Below are 25,883 nucleotides of genomic sequence, written 5' to 3' on the forward strand. Positions count from 1 at the left end.
TACTGGCAGTCCCTTCAAGGACTGACTCAGCTGCAAAGAGCCCGCCCCTGTACCCAAGGTCAAGTTCTGCCCTGAGCAGCCTGTCTATTGACTGACCGATGGAGGAGGAATAAATGCCCTGGCCATACCAGCCCGCTGTGAGACAGCTCTGTCAGGCCATGTTAGCTCCAGAGCTTCCCGTGGAGGGCAGCCAAGCCTGTTGCTGGGCCTTCCTCTGTCCTATCTTGCTTTCTTCCCTTCCCTTCCACAGACGTTGATTCCAGGGGCATTCTCTAATAAATACACTGAACACTAAACTCAAAATCAGCTTTCAGGGAAATTCAATCTACAACACCCTATGTTGGGCATTTTACACTGAATTCTCTTAGGGATCTTATGAAATATCTATTATTTTTCCCATTATAACAGATGAAGGATTTAAAGCTAAGGGAAGTAAGCAACTTGTCTAAGGAAGCACATTACATAACAAGCTAAGATTCTAATCTAGTTCAGTTTGGTTGCAAAGACTGTGTTTTGAGAAATTATTAATGTATCTCTTCTTGGCCCGAAAGAAAAATTTTCTTCTCCCAGAGTGAGCAGCTGAGCTCATGCTTTGGGCAGGGTCAGAATCATTCTGTCCACATAACTCTCTTGATTGGTTCAGACTAGATTCCCTTCCTTTTGCCTTTATTCATTGGCATCTACTTTACTCCCTGAGTTTGTGGCTATTGTTTTAGCCTAAAAATAGCAAGTATCAGCTTTTACACATTTTCAAAAATTTCAATGTAATCATTTAAAAATAGGCTCCGAAATTTTGTTTTCCCTCTATTGGCAACCACGGTTGCTATGGAGTTCAAGTAATAGATTGTGATGTTTAACACTGAATTAATTACTACTTCTCACTCCCAGGGAACATCTAATTATACATATTCATGCTGAGCAGGATTTGGTTTTCTTAAGGAAAGTGTGTGTGTGTGTGTATGTGTGTGTGTATGTCCTTTTACTCTACAAGATACATAGGATGGAGGAAGAGTCTTGGTTTCTGATCTTCTAGAAGACTTCTCTTTCTTCATTAATTACAATTTCTCCTACTAGATCTGGCCTATATTAATATTGTATTTCTTTCTTACACACCCAAATGGCTTCTCTATATGGTCATAGTGACCTTTTTCTTTTATTTTAAGCATCACAGTAAAGTGAAGCATGAAGATTTCCCCTTATTTCCTCCCTCAGTCTTGTTTTCGTGGCCATTTTTACATCATGGGGCAGTGAAGTATTATTGGAAATAGCATGTATGTTTTGGAACCAGATATGTAACTGAGTCTGAATCCCGATTTCACCTTTTAATTAACTCGGAGCAAATTATATCAGGACTGAGCCTCATCTCCTTCATCAATAAAATGGGGATGATTTTGTCTACCACATGGATTAAATTAGGTTTAAAGCAAACTTAGCACTGTGCTTCTCAAACTTCGATGTGCAAAATGGACATCTTGTTAAAATGCAGATTCTGATTCAGCAGATTAGGCATTGGGCCCAAGGTTCTGCATTTCTAACAGGCTCTCAATTGATGCAGCTGCTATTGGTCCATGGACCACACTTTGAACAGTAAGAACAGTAAGAACTTATTTTTAACAGTAAGATAATGCTCTATACACAGTATGAGGTCAGTGCATTTGTAGCTATTAGTATGAACCCTTCATTAGTTATCTTATGCTTTTTGACAGAAGAGCACAAAATTCATACCTATTAGCCAGATGGAGAAACTGAGCCATGGACAAGCAGATCATGCAATATCGAGATGACCACTGGGTGTCTCTGCTGCTTATTGTTGCCTTACTACTGCGAAGCTTCTATTTTTCCCTTATGGGAGGTGTTGCAACTCCTGCTATTAATGGGAGTTACCCAAGCATGTGTCGAAGAAAGAACGTAAATCTTGTGGCATTTTTATGTATTCAACTAATAAAGCAATTTCATGTTTTATTGTAAAGAAACCGATTTTTTTGACACTGACAGTAAAGCATTAAGGAATGTACTCCTTTAGATGGACTTATCATATTGCTATATTTTTTAAAATTGGATTTGAGATATTTGTTTGAAATGGAGTTGTGGCTCAAAAGCTTAGAGGACCTAAATGGTTGAAATCGTGCAAAACAACATGGTGCCTTTTGAGATTTGAATGCAGCCCCTTGCTGAAAAGATCCTGGATTCTTACAAAACAGGAGTTGGCAACCTTTCAGATGTGGGTAGGCGGTGTTTCTTTTATTTATACTCTTCATTTAGGGGAGGTGGTAAAATGCTGCTTCTTTGAGAAGGTTGGGAAAGGACTTTTCAGCATTCCTTTATCGGTGGCTCAGGGGAGTACTTCTTTCTTTAACTTCTGCCATGAACATCTGCAACACAATTTCATGTCTCCTGGGCCTCCTGACTTCTTTCCTAGAATTTCTGTGTTCTTCTGGCCTGCTTTCTTTTTCTTTTTCTTTTTAAGATTTTACTTTTTTTTTTTTTAATTTGAGAGAAAGAAAATGAGTGGGGGGGGGAGGGGCAGAAGGAGAAGTTGACTCTCCACTAAGCAGGGAACTGGAAGCCAGGCTTGATCCCCAGACTCTGGAATCATGACCTAAGCCAAAGGCAGATAGATGCTTAACCCATTGAACAACCCAGGCATGCTGATCTGCCTTCTTTAATCATTCATCCCTTTAGCAAGCCTTTGGTGCTCCATCTTTTTGGATTTTGGACCACGGATCTGCCACTATTTCCTTGGCTAATGACCTTGCTAGCCCCAGGCTCTCCTTCCACACTCCTTTATGATATGCTAGATAGAATAACAATAGTCAAAGCCCTCTTCCAAAACCTCTCTGACCTCCTGTCCTACTATTTACCTCTCATCTACCACACTGGTCTCCTTGGTGCTCCTTGAATATACCAGGTACATTTCTGCATTAGGACCTGTGCTAGGGCTGTCCCCTTTGTCTGGAAGTCTTTATCCCCTGAGAGCAGCCTGGCTAACTTCCTTCCCTCCAAGTCTTACCTTCTCAAGGGAGGCTTGCCAAACTACTTTTTTAATATTGCGAACTGCAAATCATGGCCACTCCTACATTCCCAACCCCTCCCCCAGGTTTTTCTTTTTATCATTGGGCTAATAACCTTCTGTTCCTATGCAGCAAACTACAGTTGCAGTAGAAATCAGTCCTTACCTCCCCCCCTCACTTTCAACAGTACTGATTTGGACTGAAAGTTCCCTCTCCTCCACATTAGGCAAACCTAAGTCTTCAGAAACAGTCGTAATAGTTTTTTTTCCTAAAGGAAAGTTAAGGCTGTTATGCATCTTGATTTTGCCAGTGGCTACACAGTATACACACTTACAAAACTCATCAAACTATACACTTTAAATAGGTACAGTTTACTATATATAGATTATACCTCAATAAAGTTGATTTTTCAAAAGAATGTAATTGTCCATTTTGGGAAATGGAGTGGGCATGGGGTGGGCTGATATTATAGAGTAGAGGTAGTAATTGGCATTTAGGAAGGTAAATTTCTTCCTTGGAGTATTTCCAAGTGTGGATGAAGAAATCAGTACAAATTGATATCATGCAAATCACTCCTCCTGGCTCTAAATGACTGGAGCAAATTTCTTAGTGTCAACAAATCTGCATTGTCCTTGCTAGTTCTTCTCTTATTTGCAGAGTTACTCTTAGAAACCGAAAAAGTAGAAATTTCCAGGTCAGTTTAGTTTTGTGTTGTTCCGAAGTGAAGTTGATCCCTGTTTCACTCCTATAAGGAGATGTGGATTAGAATTTCTTAACTCTGAAAACATGTGTTTTTTTTATCTAGAAAACAAAAACAGAAACAAAGAAATAATTCTTTTCATTCTTTCTGTTTGAAAACAAATTAGGAAAAAAGTAAATAATTAAACTCTTCTCATATTAGTACCAGAAATGACTAGTAAGAAACCAGCTAGGAAACTCCTCAAATGTGTATATTCAGGTATCTAAAGTTGTCCAGTCCCACCTTCTCCAATTTCAGTTTGAAACTTTTTGAAATAAGAGAAAAGCAAACCTCTGATGTGAGGATGAAAAAAGAGAAGACACAAATCTAAATTTTGCCACCTCTGAAACAGCCACCATGACAGCATGGAAAGTTTGAGAAGGCCTATTAGTACCTCAGTATCAATATTAGTCCTGGACATATTAAATAAAACCTACGGTTCTAGACTTGGAAAAAATATTAAAATCTTTAGAGAAGTACCTTAAGTAACTATATTATAGGTGATGTTAGGAATTTTTCCCAAACATAATCCAGGTATTTATTTATAACTAGGTTTTGGAATGTTCCCATTTTGGAATAGAGAGAGGGCTTGTTGTGAAGTGGTCCGTGGTTTAGTTAAACTTCAATTCTCAGAGATGTTATCAGGAGGATGTATCTGCTTCTATCCTGTTCCTTAAAGTTGGAATCTGGCTAGAAATCAGAAATCTCTAGCATGGGGCACCTGGATGGCTCAGTGGTTGAGCATCTGCCTTCAGCTCAGGTTGTGATCCTGGAGTCCTGGGATTGAGTCCCTGCATCAGGCTTCTCACAGGGAGAAGGCTCTCCCTGTGAGAAGCCTGCTTCTCCCTCTGCTTCTCCCATGTCTCTACCTCTCTCTCTCTGTGTCTCTCATGAGTAAATAAATAGGATCTTAAAAAGAAATCTCTAGCATGAATACAGGAAGGAGGTCAGGTTTGCCCCACATGCTCCTCATCTCCATCCCTGGACATCTCTATTTTTCATCCAATCCTTATCTATTGGAGTTTCCTTTTCCTATCTTCACAAATAAAAAATATTCCATAATGCTTCTATTTCTTCCACTTTATACTGTTCCCAGTTTGTCTAATTTTGTGATACCAGAGCCTATTTCCTCATATCTATCTCCACAATATCTAGTGATACTTTTTGATTTTCATGCAAAGTAATTCTCCCTTCTTATCCTTTACATCTCATGAATATTTTTAGATTGCTGCCATGTCCACCTCTACCACCCACTGTCGCTCCCTACTGGGTTTGCTCAGCCAAACTATACATATTTAATTCTTTTAATCTTCCTTTATCCACCAGACTCACCAGTCTCTTAAAATTGTGTTGCTCTTCTTTAGACCTCCTCCTGATTGTTGGTGCCCTGTGTCCCTGCAGACTGTCACTCTGAGATGATATTTGAAGGCTGCTAGCATCACATCTCAGTGCCTCATGCCTCTGTTAAAAATAAACAAAGCGGAAAGAAGGATTCTTGTGGTTGTCATTGGCGATGTTTGTCAAACATTTCCAGTCCTCTGGCATCTGAACACACAATAGGATTGCACTTCCTGGGTTCTTATCATTGGTAGAGACTTGTGACTAATTCTGGCAAATGAGATATGAGTAATGAGTCACTTCCACACCAGTGAAAGACCTTCCAGAGTGTTGTTTTCCTTCTAGAACAGTGACTGCCAGTGTTCAAGGCATTGGCAGCTGTGGTAGCCTGATTCCTTGAGTTACTACAATGAGCTGAAACCCCTCTGCCAAGCTATGATGTCCATGTAAAAAGAACAAAGAATATAGTTTTGTTGTTTTAAGCCTCTGAGATTGGAGAGCTATTTGTTACTGTGGAATAATCTAGCCTATCCTGACTGATACAACTCTGACAGATACCCTCCAATGCTCCCATGTATTTAGGTGTCTATGTTATACTCAGCAACTTGTTTTAGTTGTTTGAGTATGTGAACACAGGTGACGTCGGTTGGATACAGTATCGCAGCAATGATGCCTACATCCAGACCTTTGCCATTTATCAGCTGGACAGAAATCAGGTCTAGAAGAGATAACGCAATTGGAACCTCTTGCCAAAGACCCAAAATACAGAAAATTAAGTATCCTCTACATCATCAACAGAAAAATTTCAAAGCCGTGTCAGGTGTAATTAAACACATCACATATTGGATTCAGATACTGTGACAGTGACAGGAATAAATATGTGTTCTGGGATTTTTCCTCCTAGAACCCATTATTTCATAGTATGCAAATCACTCCCCTCTTCAGTTGGTTGCTATTTGATATTTCTATCTATGAGTGAAATCAGTGAAATTTTTTTTTCCTCCTGAGAAATAGGTTAACTTGTTTCTTTCATACTTAGATGAAATGGAGTATTTTAGATAACATACTAACCTGCTTTTATAAGAAAGATTCTAATTAGTTTGATGTCACCTTGGTTCACCACACTTTAAATTTACATATACGTGTCGGTATGTATACAGACATAGATTATACACACACGTATTAAAACAACATGAATGGATTTCCAATATTCCCATGCTTCTGCTATTCTGTTAAAACAATTGCTCTCGTTTCTGTTTTCTTTTTAATCTTCATCAATATGGAAACATATTTCACAGACTGGAGCTTATATTACACGTGGAATTTTTGTTCTTTGTATTTTACCTGTCATTATTTCATGAGTTCTTTATTTCTACACAGATTTTCTCTCATTTTCATTGGAAAAGCTTTCATTAGATTGAAATTCCACTGAGTTAAAAGATGGGAAACTACTGAATCAACATAATTTTTTGACCTATTCTTCAGTGGTTGAACATGCTAATTGTTTCCAGGTTTGAACCTCAAAATAAACCTGCTTTACATATCTTTCTGCATGTATTTAGAAATCTGTTTTCTTGGGGTATATTCCCAGCTATGGGACTACTGCCTAAAATATTGATTCTTCCCTTTATTCCTGTCTGGTAACTCCTGTGTATACTTTGAGATCCAGCTGAAATGGTCCCCTGTTTGGGAAGATATCCAGTATACTCCCAGGGTCCCCTCACAACACTCTTCATAATTTGAAATACTGTTTTATACATCTTGAAATTTTTAGGCTACCAGTCTGCTTTCACTGGCCTCTGAGCTGCTGTATGGCAAGGGCTGTATCTTATTCTTTTCTACATCACCAGTGTTGTCAACAGCACTTGGGATACAGTAAGTGCTCAATATATGTTTATGGAATGGAATGAAAAAAGGTTGAGCACACTCTCAGGAGCATATCATTTCCATGTGTTTGATATTTATTGCCAGGGCTGTTGGTCACAAGACAAGGCTCAGAGAAGCTCAGATTCTTTTGTTTTTGTTTAAATAAGTGGGAATTGTGTTTGGGCTAATTAATAGAGCAGCAGGCTCCAGTATCTGTTTTTTTCCCTGAGCCTGGTTGCTACCTTGACTGGATCCTCCTCATCTTGCTTTGCATCATACTGTGCTAAATATTTGTCTTTATTTTATTTTCTATATTTTCTCCTTCTCAAGCATTCATTTTGTACCTTTCCTCCTCTTACAAGCTAAATTTCTTTGTAGGATTTTTTTCATCTTAATGTCTCTAGCTTTATTGATTCTTTGAATAAAGTTGTGCTTTCCAGACTTCGTGAGGTTCTTTTTTTTTTTTTTTCCTCCCAATTTGGCCAGCTCAATTTCCATCTTCTTTCTTTCATATTGGATAACCACAAACACTGAAAGTGAATTATGATTCTGGATGATTTACCATCAGGACATAGGAATAAACTTGTCTCACTTGTTTGTCATAGACCTACAGACCTAGACAGGGAGCACACTGGAATTCCTAGCAAGGGCTGCTGACTGCTGACTTCTGAGCCCTTCCTTATGGACAGCTGACTTTCCATTACTTGAATACCAAGAAATAGCCTTCAACACCACCTTTCTGAAAAGCCACATTTCTAATTTTGCTGATTGTTAGCTATATGATCTTGGGAAACATGCTTTACCCCTTTGAGACTCAATTTCCTGATTAGGATAATTATAGCTACGAAATAAAGATGAGGGGGTTAAATGAGATGATGCATTTAATATTTAAACCTCTTGCCATGGTGCCTGATGTAACATCAGCTCTTACAAGTAAGTATTGACGTCCTCTTTATTTTAAATTATGCTCATCTTGGTTCACTATACTGATTGTTAACTTGAGAAGATCTATGTAATACCCTCCCTCTGAGGCAATCAGCAGACTGAAAACTTTTATATAAGGGCTAATTTGAATAACATTCTCAGATAAAGAATTAGAGGCAAGACTGGAACAGAATGAAAAAATGGAAGAGTTTGAAAGATAGCTTTAAATACATAGTAGAAACCAGTTTGTGCCAGATGACAGTGTTGCTTCACTGAGAAGACATTCACTGAATTGTCTTTCTGTCATTTCTCTATCCATGTCCTAGTGTTCCCTATATATTTAGGTTATTTCTAGGTATTAATACATTGCTGTCTCTTATACTTCTATCTTCTCCTTCTTTTCTTCATCCTCCTCTTCCTCTTCTCTTTCTTCTCCTTCCTTTTCTTCTCTTCTTCCTCCTTCTCCTTCCCCTCCCACTCTTTCTCTTCATCATTTGACTTAAAAACATTTTTTCTTATGTGTCTCACAAGATTTTTGGCCAATGCAGGAATGTAACCTATTATCCTGATTACTTAGACTAACCTAAGATAATAATTTTTGACACTTAAGAAACACTGTCTGCCTTTTTAAAATCTACTTAGTTATTTATTCCCTTTTGTGTGAAGTTTGCAAAGTTCTACAATAATCTTTCAGACAATTATGACCTATTAACACTCTTACGAGTAAACACTAGCTTATGATCTGTTTGTCCACATTATATTTCCTGTTAGCACATGTTCCATTGGTTTCTCATTAACCCTGGTGTATTTTATTGCCAATCTTATCTGACTTTTATTGCCACACAGTTGGGGTTGACCCTTCATATTCTGCTGTCTCACTGTCTCCTTTGCATCCATTGAAGCAATGGATTGCATCCATTGAAGTGGATGAGGGGAGAGTGCATATTCATTTTCTATTGCTATCATAGCAAATTACCATGAACATAATGGCCTGAAACAACACATTTATTATCTTATATTCTGTATAAGTCTGACATGAGTCTCAATAACTAAAATCAAGGTGTGGGCAGATCTGGAAGCTCTAATAGGGAATTCATTTTTCTTTTTTAGATTCTAGAGGCCACTTACATTCCTTGGCTCATGGCCCCTTTCCCTCATCTTCAAAGCATAATGATGGGTTGACTCCTTCTCATATCACATTATTCGGACCTAGTCTTTGGCCCCCCCCATTTCTACTTTTAGTGACCCTTGTGATTACATTCAGCCCACCAGAAAAACATCGGATAATCTGCCTATTTTAAGGCCAACTATTAGCAACCTAACTCCATCTGGAACCTTTTATCACAATCACAAGTTCACACACACACACACACACACACACAGTGCATGCACACCACATGCATGTATGCACCCCATATCATTAGGAAAACCACAGGCTAATATTATCAAAGATATAAGATCTGTTCATTCAGAAGGTATAAAAATCTATACTTTTAGTGGAGGTACCTTCCTTCTGGAAAAAACTACTACTACAGTGCTTAGTTCCCCTTTTACAAAATCCCATACGATGGATTCTTCTGAAAACATGGGCAAAGAAGTTCATTCTCTTCCATATCAGAATAGAAACTGGCAAACTGTCATGTTTCCTTTTTGTTCTGGATGTTAGGAACCTCAATACTAAATTTATTAAGTAGGTTTTCTCACAGAAGTTGTCTTTACTATTTTAAGTTGTCTAATTTCACAAATTATATATGGAATAGATTTATTTAAAATATTTTAGGGCAGCCCAGGTGGCTCAGTGGTTTAGCGCCGCCTTCAGCCCAGGGTGTGATCCTGGGGACCTTGGATCAAGTCCCACATCAGGCTCCCTGCATGGAGCCTGCTTCTTCCTCTGCCTGTGTCTCTGTCTCTCTGTCTCTCTCTCTCTCTCTCTCTGTGTCTCTCATGAATAAATAAATAAATATATTTTAAAAATAAAATAAAATAAAATATTTTAAAGATTATACAAATGAGCTTATTTTTTTTAAAAATTCAAATTATTTATAGTAAATTAAGCTTATTACCACATTTTAGTGACCATTCTTCAATTAAGATTTCTTTTTTCTCTCTTTGTGTTTCAGTTTAGGTAGTTTGTGTTGACCTGTCTGTCTTTGAGTTTACTGCCTGCCTTTAGTTGTTCTCATGAGCAGCCAGTGGAGGTCATAGCTAAAAACCTGTAAATGGATATGAATTCTCTCTTGTGTCTGTGGCTTGTGGAGTTCTATATACTCACTTTAGACCAATCCCACACTTAGCTTTAGCAATTCATTAAAAATCTTAGCTAAATTCTTTTTTAATTGAAGTATAATTGACATATAATGTGATACTAGTTTCAGGTGTGCAACATAATGATTCAATATGTCTGTATATTGAAAAATGATCAGCACAATAAATCTAGTTAACATTTGTCCCCATATGTAGTTATAAAATTGTTTTTCTTGTGATGAGGACTTTTAAGATTTACTTTCTTAGCAAATTTCAAATATGTAATATATTATTATTATTATTATTATTATTATTATTTTAGTGAGTAGGGGGTCAGAGGGAGAATATTAAGCAGCACAGAGTCTGACATAGGGCTCGATCTCACAACCCTCAGATTATGACTTGAACCAAAATCAAGAGTCACATGCTTAACTGCCTGAGCCACCCAGGCACCCCATAGTACGATATTACTAACTATAGTCACCATGCTATACATTACATGATTTATTTATTTTATAATTGGGAGTTTCCACTTTTGATTCCTTTCACCCATTTTGCCCACCACTCACCCCCTCACTCTGGAAATCACCTGTTTTCTGTATCTTAAAGCTTGTTTTTTTTTTTAATTTATTTTGTTCTGTTTTGTTTTTAGATTCCACATGTGAGTGAGATCATACAGTATTTGTCTTTCTCTGTGTGACTTACATCACATAGTGTAATAGCCTCCGAGTCTATTCATGTTGTCATAAATGGCAAGATTTCATTCTTTTTATGGTTAAAGAGTATTTCATCACATATATATCACATCTTCTATATCCATTCATCCACTGATGGACACAGGTTATTTCTGTATCTTGACTACAGTAAACAGTGTTGCGTTGAACATTGGGGTGCATATATCTTTTTGAATTTGTGCTTTTATTATTTTTTTATAAATATTCAGAGGTTGAATTGCTAGATCATATAGTAGTTCTGTTATCTATTTTTTGAGAAATTCATGCTGTTTTCCATAGTAGTTATACCAATTTACATTCCCACCAATAGGGCACAAGCGTGCATTTTATCCAATCCTCACCAATACTTGTTGTTTCTTGTTTTTTTGATAATAACCATTTTAGGAAGTGTAAAGTGAAATCTCATTGTGGTTTTGATTTGCATTTTCCTGATGATTAGTGATATTGAGCACCTTTTCATTACCTGTTGGACATTTATATGTCTTCTTTGGAAAAAATGTTCAGATCCTCTGAGCATTTTTTTAAAACAGATTTTTTTCTCTCAGCAGAGTTGTATGAGTTCTTTATATACTTTGGATCTTAATCTCTTTTTTTATTTTTTTTTATTTTTTTAAATTTTTTTATTTTTATTTTTTTTATTTTTTTGGATCTTAATCTCTTATCAGATATATGATTTGCAGATATTTTCTGCCAGTGAGTAAGTTACCTTTTCATTTATTGATTTCCTTTGCTGTTCAGAAGCTGTTTAGTTTGATGAAGTCTCACTTGTTTATTTTTGCTTTTGTTGCCTCTGCTTTTGGAATCCGATCCAAAAATATCGTTGCCAAGACCAATGTCAAGCAGCTTGCTACCTATGTTTTTTTTTTTTTTTTTTCCGGGAATTTTATGATTTCAGGTCTTACATTTAAGTCTTTAATTCATGTTGAGTTAATTTTTATGTATAGTGTAAGGTAATAGTCTAATTTTCACCTTTTACCTGTGGCTGCCCAGTTTTCCCAGCACCATTTATTGAAGAGACTATCCTTTTCCCATTTTATATTCTTGCTTATTTTGCTATCAATTCTGTTCCATTGATCTATGTGTGTTTTCCTGTCAATACCATACTAGGTAAAATCTTATTTTTATGGTAGTCTTTTCTTTCTCTCATGCTCTGCCACAAGTGTGCTTCTGTCAGCACCCCATCTCTCCTCTCAGGCACTGTCTTTCCTTAGATTTGGAGCTGGTTTGTTACCCCATTACCTCAGTTCTGTTGGGTTTAAGAAAAGTTATGAATGTTTAGATTATTTGGCTTCTTCTGACTGTTGTTGTAGAAGTAATGTTTATTTCAGTTTTCAACATCCTAAGTAGAATTCTTTATTTCAAGTAGATTTAAGGAAAATACATTTCTATTTCCATCCTCCTCTATGTTTCATTCATTCTTTCACTCATTCATTCAGTTACTACTGATTAAATGTCTTCTGTCATGTACCAGGAACTGTTTTAATTTCTACATATGTAAAAATAAGACAGCCAGTGTTTCCTACTCATTCTTTTTCTGTTAAAATGCATCATAAATTTTAAGAAATATTTGTAAAACAATAAATGTATACATGAGAATATGTGGAAACAAGTTATTTCATATTTTGCAGATTAAGATGTTAATTTCCATACCCACTTCAGAGGATAATTAGGCAAGACTGAAAATAATATTTTAAAAAATGCATCTTCTGTGACCCAGGGATTTCTCTTTTTTCCCCCTAGAATGATACATGAAAATGTTCACAAGGAGACTGTCACAAGGACACATTCACTGCCACATTGTTTCAGGAAAAAATTGGGGAAGAAAATTAATATCTATACATGGGCAAATATATTCTACTTTATGTCTGTACTATGAAGTAATATGCAACATATATAATAGGGTAGATCTATATATAGTAACCTAAGTATTCTAAGACAGAAGTTTTTTTAAAGGTGTGAAATGGTATGTGTAATCTGATACCTTTTAAGAAATAACTTGTAAAAACCACAAGCTATAATTTTTATTTATATGGATACATATGTGTACATGTTTATTCATAGAAAAAGGTCTAGAAAGGATACAAAGCTGAGAAATGTGATTACCCTTGGGAGAGAATGGGAATTGGGTGGTAGTTAAGGAATTTTTTACTTTATATGTGATATTCCCTAGACCTATCCTTATATTTGAAAACTGAAAATATAGGGGCTCCTGGCTGGCTCAGTTGGTGGAGCATGTGACTCTTGATTTCAGGGTTGTGGGTTCAAGTCCCACATTGGATACAGAAATTACTTAAAAATTTTTTTAAACCCTTTAAAAAAATAAAAAATGAAACCTGAAAATGTAAATGGAGTTATGTAAACCAAAGAGAGCAAATTTTCAGTTATAAGAAGAATAAGTTCTGAGGGTCTAATGTACAACATGGTGACTAGAGTTAATGGAGTAGATCTTATGAATTGTCACCACATACACGCACAAAGGAGTTAATTATGTAAGGTGACGGATGTATTTGTTATCTTGACTTTGGTAATTATCCTACAATTTATACCAACTCATCACATTGTATACTTTACATATAATTATATTTGTCAATTATTCCTCAAGAAAGGTAAAAAAATGAAAACATATTACAATATTTCTTTTGGAGTAGAGAAAATAAATATATTAGTTAATGAATGGACTACTAAGCTGATTTAACCACTGATGCTGTCCTGGAGAAAATTTATAGGACTCTATATTCAGCCCTAATATATATTTTCCATATCTATATATACTTTTTATGTAATTGATTTGATAATAGTATTAAAAGGTAGTTTCATTGGAATTTCAAAAGATCCAAGGCTTTGAGGAGTGGTAGGGATTACTAATAGCATCTAAAATTGGCATCATCACTTCAGATCACAACAATGAGATGGAATCAACAAGATGAAATGATTAGCAGTGAAAATGAAGGCTTACTCTTATGTTCCAGGAGTCAAATATGCAAGGATATAGAATTAGGAGACCTGACTCAACTGAAATTTAACCTACGGGTTTGTCAGCTGTGAGATCAGTAAAAGCCAAGAACATGATATGAGTGGAAAAGAAATTATGCATATATATATGGAAGGGAATGTGTCCTCTATTAATCACTCAATGTCAAATATCCACAAAATTTTATTAGGATAAATACCAAAAAATAAGCTGATAAACAGAAGAACATACTAAAGAAAGAAATCTAGATGGTTTGTGATCTAAAAGCAATATTAAATGAAGAGTAGTTGTAGTTATTTCAACTAACAGACAGATATGAGTATTTCACCTAACAGATCTGAGTAATGCTGGGGGAGAAGTATTTCCTCATAAACCCACTATTCAGATACTCCCTAAGAAATGGATATCCACATGAGTTCCTGAGTTGAGCAACTAGATAATTACAGTAGCTAACTTGAAGATCTCTTGCAGCTCTGACATTATATGAGACTATTAAAAGTCAAAAGCAAAACCAAACTTGAACTTGTATTTCTAATCTCAAATGAGCAAATGTGCCACTTAGCCCCAGTACATGAGGACAACTTCAGTTCTAGCAGGAAATGTTATACCTAAAGAGAACTGACTAAGAAAAATATAAAATGGACTCTGAGGTGGTTGAATGGTTTCATGGAGCTTTATATTATCTATTGCTGTGTAACACCTTACCTTGAAACTTAGTGGCTTAAAACAATACAGTGTTTTTTTGTTTCACCCTATTTCTGTGGGTCAGGAATTTGAGAGAGGTGTTACTGGGTGGTTCAAGGTCTCTTGTGAGAGTAGTCAAAATATTGGTCAGGGCTGCATTCATCTGAAACCTTGACTGAAGTTGGAGGATTTGCTTTTTCCATGGCCCATTTATGTAGATAGTTAGTTGCTGTTGGCTATTGGTGGGAGGCCTCACTTCCTCATCATGTGGACCTTCCTGTAGGAATATGTAAGTGCTTTCATGACTTGGCATCTGGTTTCCTCTAAAGTAAGTGATCTGAGAGAGAGCAAGGTGGAATCTGCGCAATCCTATATTACCTAGGCTCTGAAGGCACACCTCATTTCCACAATACTTTGTCCATTGCACAACTTGGCCCTATTTATTGTGGAAGGAAGCTCCACAGGAAAGTGGTTACCAGGAACTGGGAAACATTGGAAATTATTTTGGAGGCCTACCATCACAGGGTTATTTTCCAACCCATTGTTTTTTAGCCACATTACTAAAGAAAGTGATGGACAGACTAGATTAGATGGTAAGAATGATTTCTGTCACTTTTTAATGATATATTCAGGAAGTTAAGAATTTGAGTTTCCGTTATTTTTCTTTCAAATGCATTTAAATTGACTATTCACGATTGCCTACATTATGCAAAGAGGATAGGAGACAAGACTAACATATCTGCAGTTACAAGGCTGCTATTTTATAACAGGTTTTACGTGTGTTGTCATATTTAAGCTATTCAAGAATTCTGTACATAATTTTTTCCATATCTCAGATGACAAAACTGAGAACAAATTAAATGCTTATAATTTCACATCCAGTCCACAGTGTTATCAGGATTTGAACCCCAGACAATCTGTCTCAATATGTTCTTTCCACTAAACTAGGAAGAAACGTATCTCCTCCTTCTTTCCCTAAGTTTTTTTTTTTTTTTTTTTTTTTAAGATTTTATTTATTTATTTCAGGGAGAGAGAGAGAGAGAGCACGCGCGCGCACACACACACATACATGAGTGGAGCGAGGAGCAGAGGGACAAGCAGGCTCCCCACTAATCAGGGAACCCGGATACAGATGTGGGGATTTAAGGACCCTGGGGTCATGACCCAAGTCGGAGGCAGATGTTTAACTGACTGAGCCACTCAGGTGCCCCTTTCCCTAAGTTTCTATCCACTAATGTGAAATTGATTTTTTTTGAACTTAAGAAAATAGAGATGACCAAAATATCATTTATCTGCAAATAAGGCAATGGTGATGAATCTTATGAGTAAGAAATATAACTTGCACTATTTTCTATAATACAATTTAATATTAACTATCCTGGTCCCACAAACATGAAACTTTATTTTTTTTTAACCTTTGGTTGTTTTTTTTTAATTTTTTATTTATTTATGATAGTCACAGAGAGAGAGAGAGAGAGAGAGAAGCAGAGACAAAGGCAGAGGGAGAAGCAGGCTCCATGCACCGGGAGCCTGATGTGGGATTCCAACCCGGGTCTCCAGGATCGCGCCCTGGGCCAAAGGCAGGCGCCAAACCGCTGCGCCACCCAGGGATCCCAACATGAAACTTTAATATCTGTCTTTTTTGTGGCTCCCCCAGCCCTCCTAATTCCCTGTCTAGGTGGTATGAGAGTTAGGTAAGGACCACAGAGGTGGTCCCTGAGACATCCTTTGCCTCATGACCTTGAGGGCTTGTGACTTCACGAAGCTTCAGTGTCTGGTGTGGGGCAAGAAAATTTTTGCTCAAGGTGTCATCTGCCCCCTGCCTGTGCCCACCAATCCTCTACAGATTTGCTGTGGCCCTTCTCTCCAGTGCCCCAACACACTGGCCACTCAGAGCATTGGCTCTAGGTCTCTAAACTCCCCTTCACCTCTCTGACTTTGTTGGCAATCCATGGCCTGGCCAGGAATGTGTCTTCTTGCTCCAGGGTTATGCATACCTTTCTTTCTCTTCTCTCTTCCTCCTAACCTAGGAAGACTCTAATTGTGAATAAAGAGAGCCCCTTCACCTGCTTCAATGTAGGATTTTTTGTGAAAACCAAACTTTCTCCCTCCTTACCCATCTCTCTGAATGGATGGTAGGTTTTTGGAAACACGTCTTATTTCTTGCAAGCCACTCACTCTCCCTCCACCTTACTACATCCTTCTTCAGAGGCAAGGGACATGGAGTAGACCACCTATACGAAATGAGAGTAAGAAAATGAGGGAATAGCTTTGTTATAGCTTATGGCTTCTAAAAGTATCTCAGAGATTTTTGTGAATTTTCACCTTTTTCTTGCACCTGGGACTTAATATCAGCTGACCAAGCTGGCTGTGGGTTTTTTGTTCGAGGCAGAGGCTGACAATTGCAGAATTACTATGTTCTGATTAATATTTTAAGGTGAAGTTTATATTTTCCATTAAATATCATCTAGTTGAGTGTGGAAGGATGGCATTCTGCCAACAGAAATGTTCTCATTAACTTCCCAAGATGCTTTTTAGGAAGATTCAGAGAGGGAAAATTTCAAGTTCTAATTATATCCAAGACCTAGCTGAATATGGCCACACAGTATCTAATGTCTAAGTCATTAGCTAGTGTGAGTTTACCTGCCTATTACTAAAAATAAAGTGACTCTGGAATTTCTTCATTCCCCATTTTTATGCACACATTTGGGAAGTTTTATTCTCTAATGGAGGCCATACTAGTATCTTCCACCCCATGTGTTCCTTAAATATGACCTTTCTACACCCATAGGTATGAGAGGTAGGATCCGTGTCCCTTCTTCTTGTGCGTAGGCATACTTTTTTTGACTAAATAGAATGGAATAGACAACACAATCTACTTCATAATGAAAATGACACTATGTGACACCTGAGGCATTAAAGGAGATACAACTTCTGCCTAGCTGTCTCTTGGAACACTTGTTCTGGGTACCCAGTCACCGTGCTTTGGAGAATTCCAGGCCATGTGAAGAGATCAGTTGTAGGTGTTTGAGCCAATAGAAAACATCAACCCCAGTCAAGTGGGTAAGGAAGTCTTCAAGATAACTCCAACTCTGCTGACAATCTGGCTGCAACTTTATAAGAGACCTGGAATGAGAATCATGTAGTGGAGCCTACTCTATGCCCACAACTGTGGGAGATAATAAGTGATGGTTGGGTGTTTTTTATATGTTTAAATTTAGGGTGTTTTTTTAAGACAGACAGAAAACTGGAACAGGACAGGAACAAAAACAGCCCTGAACTGGAGGTGTCAAAATTGTTGGAATCACCTGCTTGTGGTTTCACTGTAGTTCCAGATGCTAATTTTTTTTTCATCCACCTCTTTATCTTGCCATAAATACTTGGAAAGCAAGAGAACTTCCTGTCACATACAGCTCTGCAAAATTATTCTTCAGACTAGCTATCCAGAATAATGTATCTCCCCAGGACACCAAGAAAAGTAAGAGATGGCCTTCCCAGGGGAATGCACATCTCTTAGTTTTACAGGTACTATGTAATTCAATCATGGACTGATTCGATGGGAATGAGGATAGAAAACTCACAGAATGGGCAACTAGAATTTTTCTGGTTGGACTCAAGGCAAATGAATCCGAGAAGTGCTCAGATTTCTGTTCATTTTAGCATCTAGTCAGCTTCTGACTATTTCCCTTCAATAATAAACCATCCAATTTATAGTGGCTTAAAAAACAAACATGTATTTAAGTTGCTATTATGTGGGCAGCAATTTGTGCTATGCTTAGTTGAGCAGTTCTTCTCGTCTTATATGAACTTTCTCATGTGAATGCGCTCAACTTCAGTGAGGGAGGCAATGGGAATGACTGGGCAATGTGTCCCTTGTTCTTCAGCAGGTTAGCCTGGGATTAGTCACATGGCAATGGCATAGTTCCAAGAGAAAGAGCAGAAGCATGGAAGCATCTGATAAGCCTTGGCCTAGACCTGGCACACTGCCACCTCCATCACATTCCATTGGCTAAAGTAGGACCAGCCCAGATATAAGGAATGGGGAAACACTCCATACCTTTTGATGAAGTAAGTTGAAAAGTCACATTATAAAAGGTGTTGGCACAGGAAAGAGTAAAAAAAAAAAGTCCACCTTAACAATGTCTTAGTCCTGGTCTTGATTGGCCAATAGTACAAACCTTTGTGCTAATTCTGTGGACCAAGGGACACCTGGGTGGCTCAGCTGGTTAAGTATCTGCCTTCAGCTCAGGTCATGATCCCAGGGTCTGGGATCAAGCCCCTATATTGGACTCTGCTCAGCATGGAGCCTGCTTCTCCCTCTCCCTCTGCCTGTGGCTCCCCATTTGTGCTCTCTCTCGGTCAAATAAATCAATAAAATCTTTTTTAAAAAAAACTACAAAAAATTAATAATAATTCTGTGGGCCAGGCTCTGAAGGGCAATCTAGCTGGAGGCAGGCATTTATTCACAAGGCTGAATTCGTACACAGAAGATGCACTTCCATTTATAAGCACATGTTCTATAGATATTTATAATTTGTATTTTTGTAATACTTGTCTACTCCTTGGTATTGACATTTCCTCTCCAGTACCCTGATTTGATTTGCCTAAATCATGTGGATTCTTTTTAGGGTGAACAACTGAGTTCTGCAGAGATATAAATGCTGGTGATGATAAAACCCAATGTGAATGGATCGGAAATGCAGAAGTGATATCAACTCTCAGAATTTCTACCTGATGGTAGAATCAAAGACTCTCAAACTTGCAGTGCTGGAAGGGAATTTCAACTCACCACATCAGCTCTGATAGGTTAGATTAATTAACCATAGTGTGTGTTTAAGAGACAGTGACAGAGAGATTTATTTCTAGGTACTATGAGGCCTAAAACATAAAGCAAGGTGAGAAAAATGAGCTGGTTTTCGTGGTGCGGGAACCGTATCTTACAAACTCAAATGTACAGAGATATATTCGACCTTAATAAGAACCATGATTTCTTATTTGGTAAGAGGCTAGTCCTTATTTATGGTGGTCCATTCTTTTTATAGGTATCATTTTGACTACTGCATGATGTTCCAGCAATTAGAAGCACATAATTTATTTAACTGTTTCCTCGTTGTTAAATATTTATATTGTGTTTTGTTTCTCATCATTGCAAATAGTGCTTCAGTAAACATTTCTAAACAGAATATGTCCTCCCCAACTTGCAAATAAGCTTCAGGAGGGCAGAGAGTTGTTCATTGTATGTGTTTCTGGTGCCTAGAACAGTGCCTGGCACAGAGTAGGTGGCTAGCAATGTTTTTTAATATCTTTTAATATCTTTCAATGTCTAAAATTTCTTCACATTTTAAATTCTTTGCTCAGGAAAGATTCCAGATGTCTATGCCTTAAAAGTGTTCTTATCCAAATATTTCCTTTGAGATGAAGAACAAGCCACATATGCAATTTTCTTCCCTGTGAAAAACTTGATAGAGACAATTATCAGGTAAACTTATACTTTTGTTCTCTGGCAAGAAATAAGCAACTGAACTGGAATGGGACTGACTATGCAGAGAAGGAGGAGAGAGTTGGCTCTTCACATCCCTTGCTATGTGCTAGGCACTATGCTAGGCATGATGCTTGCATCATCTCCTATCACCTTCACAAAACCCAAGATGTGGATGAAATTGTGCCCATAGCCAAACCTCTGAGAGATTATGCAACTCACCTGATCCCAAGGGCACCACACCAGCTGGCTAATGGTAGAACCACAATTTGAATTCATATTTGTCTAATTTCAAAACACTTCTGTTTTGGGGGGGGGGTATTTTGTTTTGTTTTGCTTTGCTTTACCTCTCACTGCCTCCCTGGAAACCAAATTGGACATATAACTTAGAAAATACTCCAGGAAGTCAACCTTAGAGCTTTAATTCCAGTCTTATGTTCATCACAGTTTTCAGTCTGAAGCCAGGAAGTTAAAACCCAAAGTTCTAAGTACCCATTTAGAGACAATTATCCTTGTGGGTTGCTGATCTGTTCTTATGCTTTTTGCCCTGTGCTATCATAACCTGATTCCTCTTTTCAGATAGGGGGAAAGCAGCATCTTTTTCCATATCTATAAAACTGAGTATTTCACCTTCACTGTTTAATTCAGTTCCTAGCTTCCAAAATACATGAACAGATTTGAGAGAGGTTCCAGGGTTTCCCTCTATGAACACTTTATGGTTTGAGGTTGCTGCTAAGGGGCTCTGTTTAAACATCTGTTCTTTGACATCATTCACCGCCACAACCTTGCTGTGAGATCAGTGCAGTGTGACTTAGGTCTTTCCATTTAATAGTGCCTGTGTGCACCGTCTTGGCCCCATCCCAGCTACATTCAAGGCATAGCCAGCATCTGCTGACTCTCCCATTCCACATCAGCTTTGGAACCCAGAGGGAGCAGCTAGGTAATTTATCAACATTTTTTGCTGTGCAAACTAGAAGAGTTTGTAATAGTCTACTGTTCTGCACCTGAGATGTTAGGTGTGAGGCATTTGAATGATATTCCTTCATATTTTTGATGTTTTCTGCTTTGAGGACCTGATGTTTCTACGACCTTGAGTCTCTGTTACCCATTGAAAGGGAAGCCTTGCACTCTACTTTGACCAAATGAGTGGGGTCTTGATTCTTCTCAAAGTCCTTGTGGGACATTTTCTATATTATTAGTTTCCTTTCTCAGTCTGGGTGTATAGCCTGATTTGGTATGAAAATGACACTCCTTTTATCTTTTCCTTGAGCTTCCCCCACCCTGTTTCCTTGACCTGGAAGATAGGCTTATCAGTTTATTGCCATCTCAGCTGGGGATCCTAGCAATGCTATGCTCTCTCTCCCTCTCTACATTTCTGTTGGCTTCTGGTTTAGTTTCCTTGGAATACTAGCATGGCTTAGGCTTAGGCCACTAGTCAGTTTACCCAGACTAAGCCCCAACACAGAGTATTTACTAAATACCTATAAGTATACAAGCCTGAGAAAATATTAATAATAAAGTATACAGCATTTTATATTCCAGAACTTTTTGCACTCTGATATCATTTTTGAAAGATTTAACCCAGGGTTGAGTCCTGTCTTTGGTAAGAAGTAATGGCCCATAGCTCTCAAGATTCCCCAGTTTCTCTTCTGCTGACAAATAACTTTGGCCAAGACCTGAGCAGATGGAACATCTGGGTTTAAATCCACTTCTGTTCTGTTTAGGGTCCCAAGACAACTTTGTGCCTTCATCTCATACATTCAACTCTTCTGCAGTGCTAGGCATGATGTGGAGTTACTAGACAGGAAGTTCTTGTGAAACACAGGCCAGGGCAAAAATAAACCTGACCCCATTTCAATCACAAAAGCAGCATGAGCTTTTTAGAAAATTTCAGGCACTGCCTGAATGGTGACTGATTGGCCTGCTGTGGGCATTGCTAATAGAAGCTGGTCATTTCTCTCAGGCCCCTTGAATCAGTGATGGAAGCTGCCTGCAAGCACCATCTGAGGAAATGTATGTTCATGTACACCATTACAGGGTTCTGGGTCCTTACGCTACTTGATGTAAGCCCCTGCTGGTATTTTGCATTCTGTCCTTTTCCTTTTCTCTGTTTTCGTTTTTACAACCAACACAGAATCCCTTGGAAATAGTTCTAGATGATCCCTTTCTTTGATGATGTAATGAGTTCACCTCTAAAACAGCCCTGAATCCCAAGTTCTTTTTTCTTCTCACCCTTATCGAGGTCTTCTTCATTTCTCTCACAGAGGATTGAGTGGCTGCCTTGTCCTCAGCCTTCTCCCATTGATAGCAGAATTCTCCAAAATAGAATTGTGTTGCTCATTCCAAGCGTAGATCCAATTGTCTCTCCCATGTGTTTAAAAATCTTCATCATGAAATTAAGGCCATGCCCTTAGGCTGACATTCAGAGCCTCCTCAATCGTGACCCCAATGTTCCTTTCTTGGATTATCTTCAGCCAGGCCTTCCCAGCCCACACATGAGGAGCATCAGTGGGAGATGCACTAGGAGGGCCTCACACATGGTTAATAGCCCCATAAAACTCACTGCATTAAATAGATAAATAATAAAAAATAAAATAAATAAAATTAAGAGGCTCTACTCTTCTCACCCATCAGGTATTTTGGCAAGTAATGGCCCAGATCTGTTCTATCCCTGACATTTTAAGTGTCTATAAAATTAAAATGTTGGTACTTCTAGGATCAGAATCCTGAATATTGTTTCCTTTTTTGCTAGGAGTGGATTGATAGAATGTGAGAGAATTAGCAAGGTAGTCAGATTTGTGCGAAACTATGTCTTATGTCATTTTCCCTGAGTCTACAACCCCAAAGCAACATGTGCTCTACCATTTATCCATCCATCTAATCATCAGTAAGTGTGTATCGGGCAACCACTATATACTGGGTACTGGCAGGGGGCTAAGAATCTGTAGGTTTTTCAGATAAGTAGGCCCCTTTTTCAAGCAGCTTGCCTATGCAATGGTGGTAGAGAACTGTACACAGAACTGTGTCATTATGTGTTATGAGAGCTGCCATAACAATCTTAATGGTTACATGGGGAACACAGACTTTCTTGGGGTGGCTAGGAAAGGTTCCAGGGAGGAAACATGAAATACTCACACACTAGCAATAAACAGCCCCTGTGAAGACTGAGAGCTATGTTTTGGGCTCGAGGAAACTAAAGCCTACTCCATTCCTAGGCCTTGCTTTTGTTCTTCATTAATATAAGGAAGGCAGTAACTCTGGCTGCTGCGCTGGCCACCTCTTCACTAACCCTGAGCTAATCTGCAGGCCACTGAATTATTATTCCAGGTATGTTTTACCAGGGATTGCACTAGGTAAACAGAGTCCAGGCTGCCATTTAAAACCACAATTGTACGTAGCCCTAATGTTAGTGATAGAGCATCATTCATGGGAGCTGAGGGATAGGAAAGGAAAGGACTATGGAAGAAGTCCTATTTCGTACCTGAATTTGGACTGGGGAGTAACAGGAAAATATTAGAAAACACAAATAAAAACAGGCAAGTAAAAATAATGATCCCATTTCAACATATATAATAATTCTGTGACTGTCTCTTGTCTATTGAGTAGATTCAATGACATCTTTGCAAGCTTACATGAAAGAATTCTGAGCTTAACTTGACTCCTTGGGTCCTGTATCTTGGATGACAATATTATGATGGTTCCATTTAGTATTGTAGCTCCGCTCTTTGCCTTGGTCTTAAAGACATTGCACAGAGTTTAACCTTTAATGAGTTTATTTTTACCTCAGGAGCAAGTCCTGGCCCAGCTGTCTGTGTCTGTTCTAACTCAATTATATCTAGTCTCTCATGGGATAACTTAAAAAGTTAAGAACATCTCTACAGCAGTATTCATGGCATTTTTTTTTCTTTCTGAACTAGTTTTCAAAATTCCACAAAGTGAGTAAGTATATCTTAAGCTCTTGGAAATGTCTTGTCAGGAGAGTTTGGAGAAAAGTGTCTTTAATTGACCATGGGGCACAGAAGTTCAGTTTAAATTCCAAAATGTAATGAAGTTAAGCCTTCCACACAATTTTATCTTATTGATTTTCTTCTTGGTTTTCATTTAAAAGGACAAAGAAGAAAAAATAAAAACTTCCAAGCATCACTTTTCTTTGTGAAATTCAAGCTATGATGCTGGTAATGTTAATGCCATATTAACACCACCTAATGAATGCTATATGAACACCACCTAATGCCCATTTAAGTGTCCCAGTTCAACTAATTATTTCATCAGGCTGATAAGACAATAAGAAATAGCTGCCTTCTTTCTTCCAAACTCTTGCCTAGTTTTTTTTTTTTTAAGATTTTATTTATTTATTCATGAGAGACAAAGAGAGAAAGACACAGAAAGAGAGAGAGAGAGAGAGAGGCAGAGACACAGGCAGAGGGCGAAGCAGGCTCCATGCAGGGAGCCCGACGTGGGACTGGATCCCAGGTCTCCAGGATCAGGCCCTGGGCTGAAGGCAGCGCTAAACTGCTGAGCCACCTGGGCTACCCAAACTCTTGTCTAATTGAAGGAAAATAGAAAGGCTGGAAAACTATTTCCTTAGACTCCCAACTACCTCATAAAACTATCACATTGCACTCAACTTAAGAATCACCTGTGTCGTTCAGTAGGTTAAGTGTCTGACTCTTGGTTTCGGCTCAGGTCATGATCTCAGGGTTGTGGGGTTAAGCCCACACATGGGCCTCTGTACTGGGTGCAGAGCCTGCTTGAGATTCTCTCCTTCTTCCTCTCCTCTTACCAGTATGCTTGCTCACTCCCTCTCTAAGATAAACAAATCTTTAAAAAAAGAGAGAGAGAGAGAACCACCTGTTCTAGGAAGTATCTTTTTATTACCCCTTACTGGGTTAGGTTAGATGATGTTCCTAGGCATCAGTTTTCTTTTTTTTTTTTTAAGATTTTATTAATTTATTCATGAGAGAGACACAGAGAGAGAGGGAGGCAGAGACACAGGCAGAGGCAGAATTAGGCTCCATGCAGGGAGCCTGATATTGGACTCGATCCCAGGTCTCCAGGATCATGCCCTGGGCTGAAGGCGGCGCTAATACACTGAGCCACCCAGGCTGCCCTCTAGGTGTCAGTTTTCATATCACTCTGCATATATTCAACATCAGACTACATTATTTTTTTTGTTTGTAAGTATCAGCTTATACATCTCTTTTATACAGTAGTTCCCTTGTCTTCCATCCACAGTTTCACTTCTTGAGGTTTTAGTTACCTGCAGCAACTGCAGTCTGGAAGCAGATGCTCCTCCTTCTGATATTGTCAGAGGGTCAGTAGTAGCCTATACTCCATCCCAGTGCCTACTTCATTCACTTCATGTCATCTCATCCAAGGCCATTTTATCATCTCACATGATTAAAAGAAGAAGGATGAATACAGTACAAGAAGATATTTTGAAAGAGAGACTATATTCATTTAACTTTTATTATGTATATTATAATTGTCTATTAGTTTTAATCTCTTACTGTGCCTCACTTGCATATAGGGTTCAGTACTATCTGTGGTTTCAAGATCCACTGGGGGTCTTGGAATTCATCTTCCATGGTTAAGGAGGGGATTGCCGTACCTGCTATACTATAATATTCCTGAGAGTGGAAACTGTACCCTATTTATCTTCCCATTGTCTTTCATGGGGCATGGAACAGAGTAAGTCCTGAATGAGTCATTGTCTAAATTTTCATAGATCATCTTCGTTGGCAGAAGTCTGTGACTGAGGCCTTTTGAGGAGTGCTCTTCTTCTAATTATGGTAGAGGTTCAGTGGTAGAGCATCTAAAGCCACATGTCCATTTTTTGGGCAATTTCGTTCACCCAATGGACTTAAAAGGCAGGCTTCAAAATAGCTCATTC

The 25,883-nt window shown here is 38.2% G+C and overlaps 1 protein-coding gene and 1 long non-coding RNA gene across 5 annotated transcripts in view; one reads left to right on the plus strand and one right to left on the minus strand.

The window, feature by feature from the left end:
• CPNE4 (copine 4) overlaps positions 1-25,883 on the plus strand; it is a 462,790-nt gene that overhangs the window by 214,620 nt on the left and 222,287 nt on the right. The gene's annotated exons all lie outside the window — the stretch shown is intronic.
• On the minus strand, positions 3,362-5,288 carry LOC144293896 (uncharacterized). The gene is made up of 2 exons (XR_013361264.1): positions 5,083-5,288; positions 3,362-3,756 (listed from the first exon to the last, which is right to left on the minus strand). It is a non-coding gene; the product is annotated as an uncharacterized LOC144293896 (long non-coding RNA).

This window comes from Canis aureus, chromosome 22 (genome assembly GCF_053574225.1).
Source record: "Canis aureus isolate CA01 chromosome 22, VMU_Caureus_v.1.0, whole genome shotgun sequence".
NCBI lineage: Eukaryota > Metazoa > Chordata > Mammalia > Carnivora > Canidae > Canis > Canis aureus.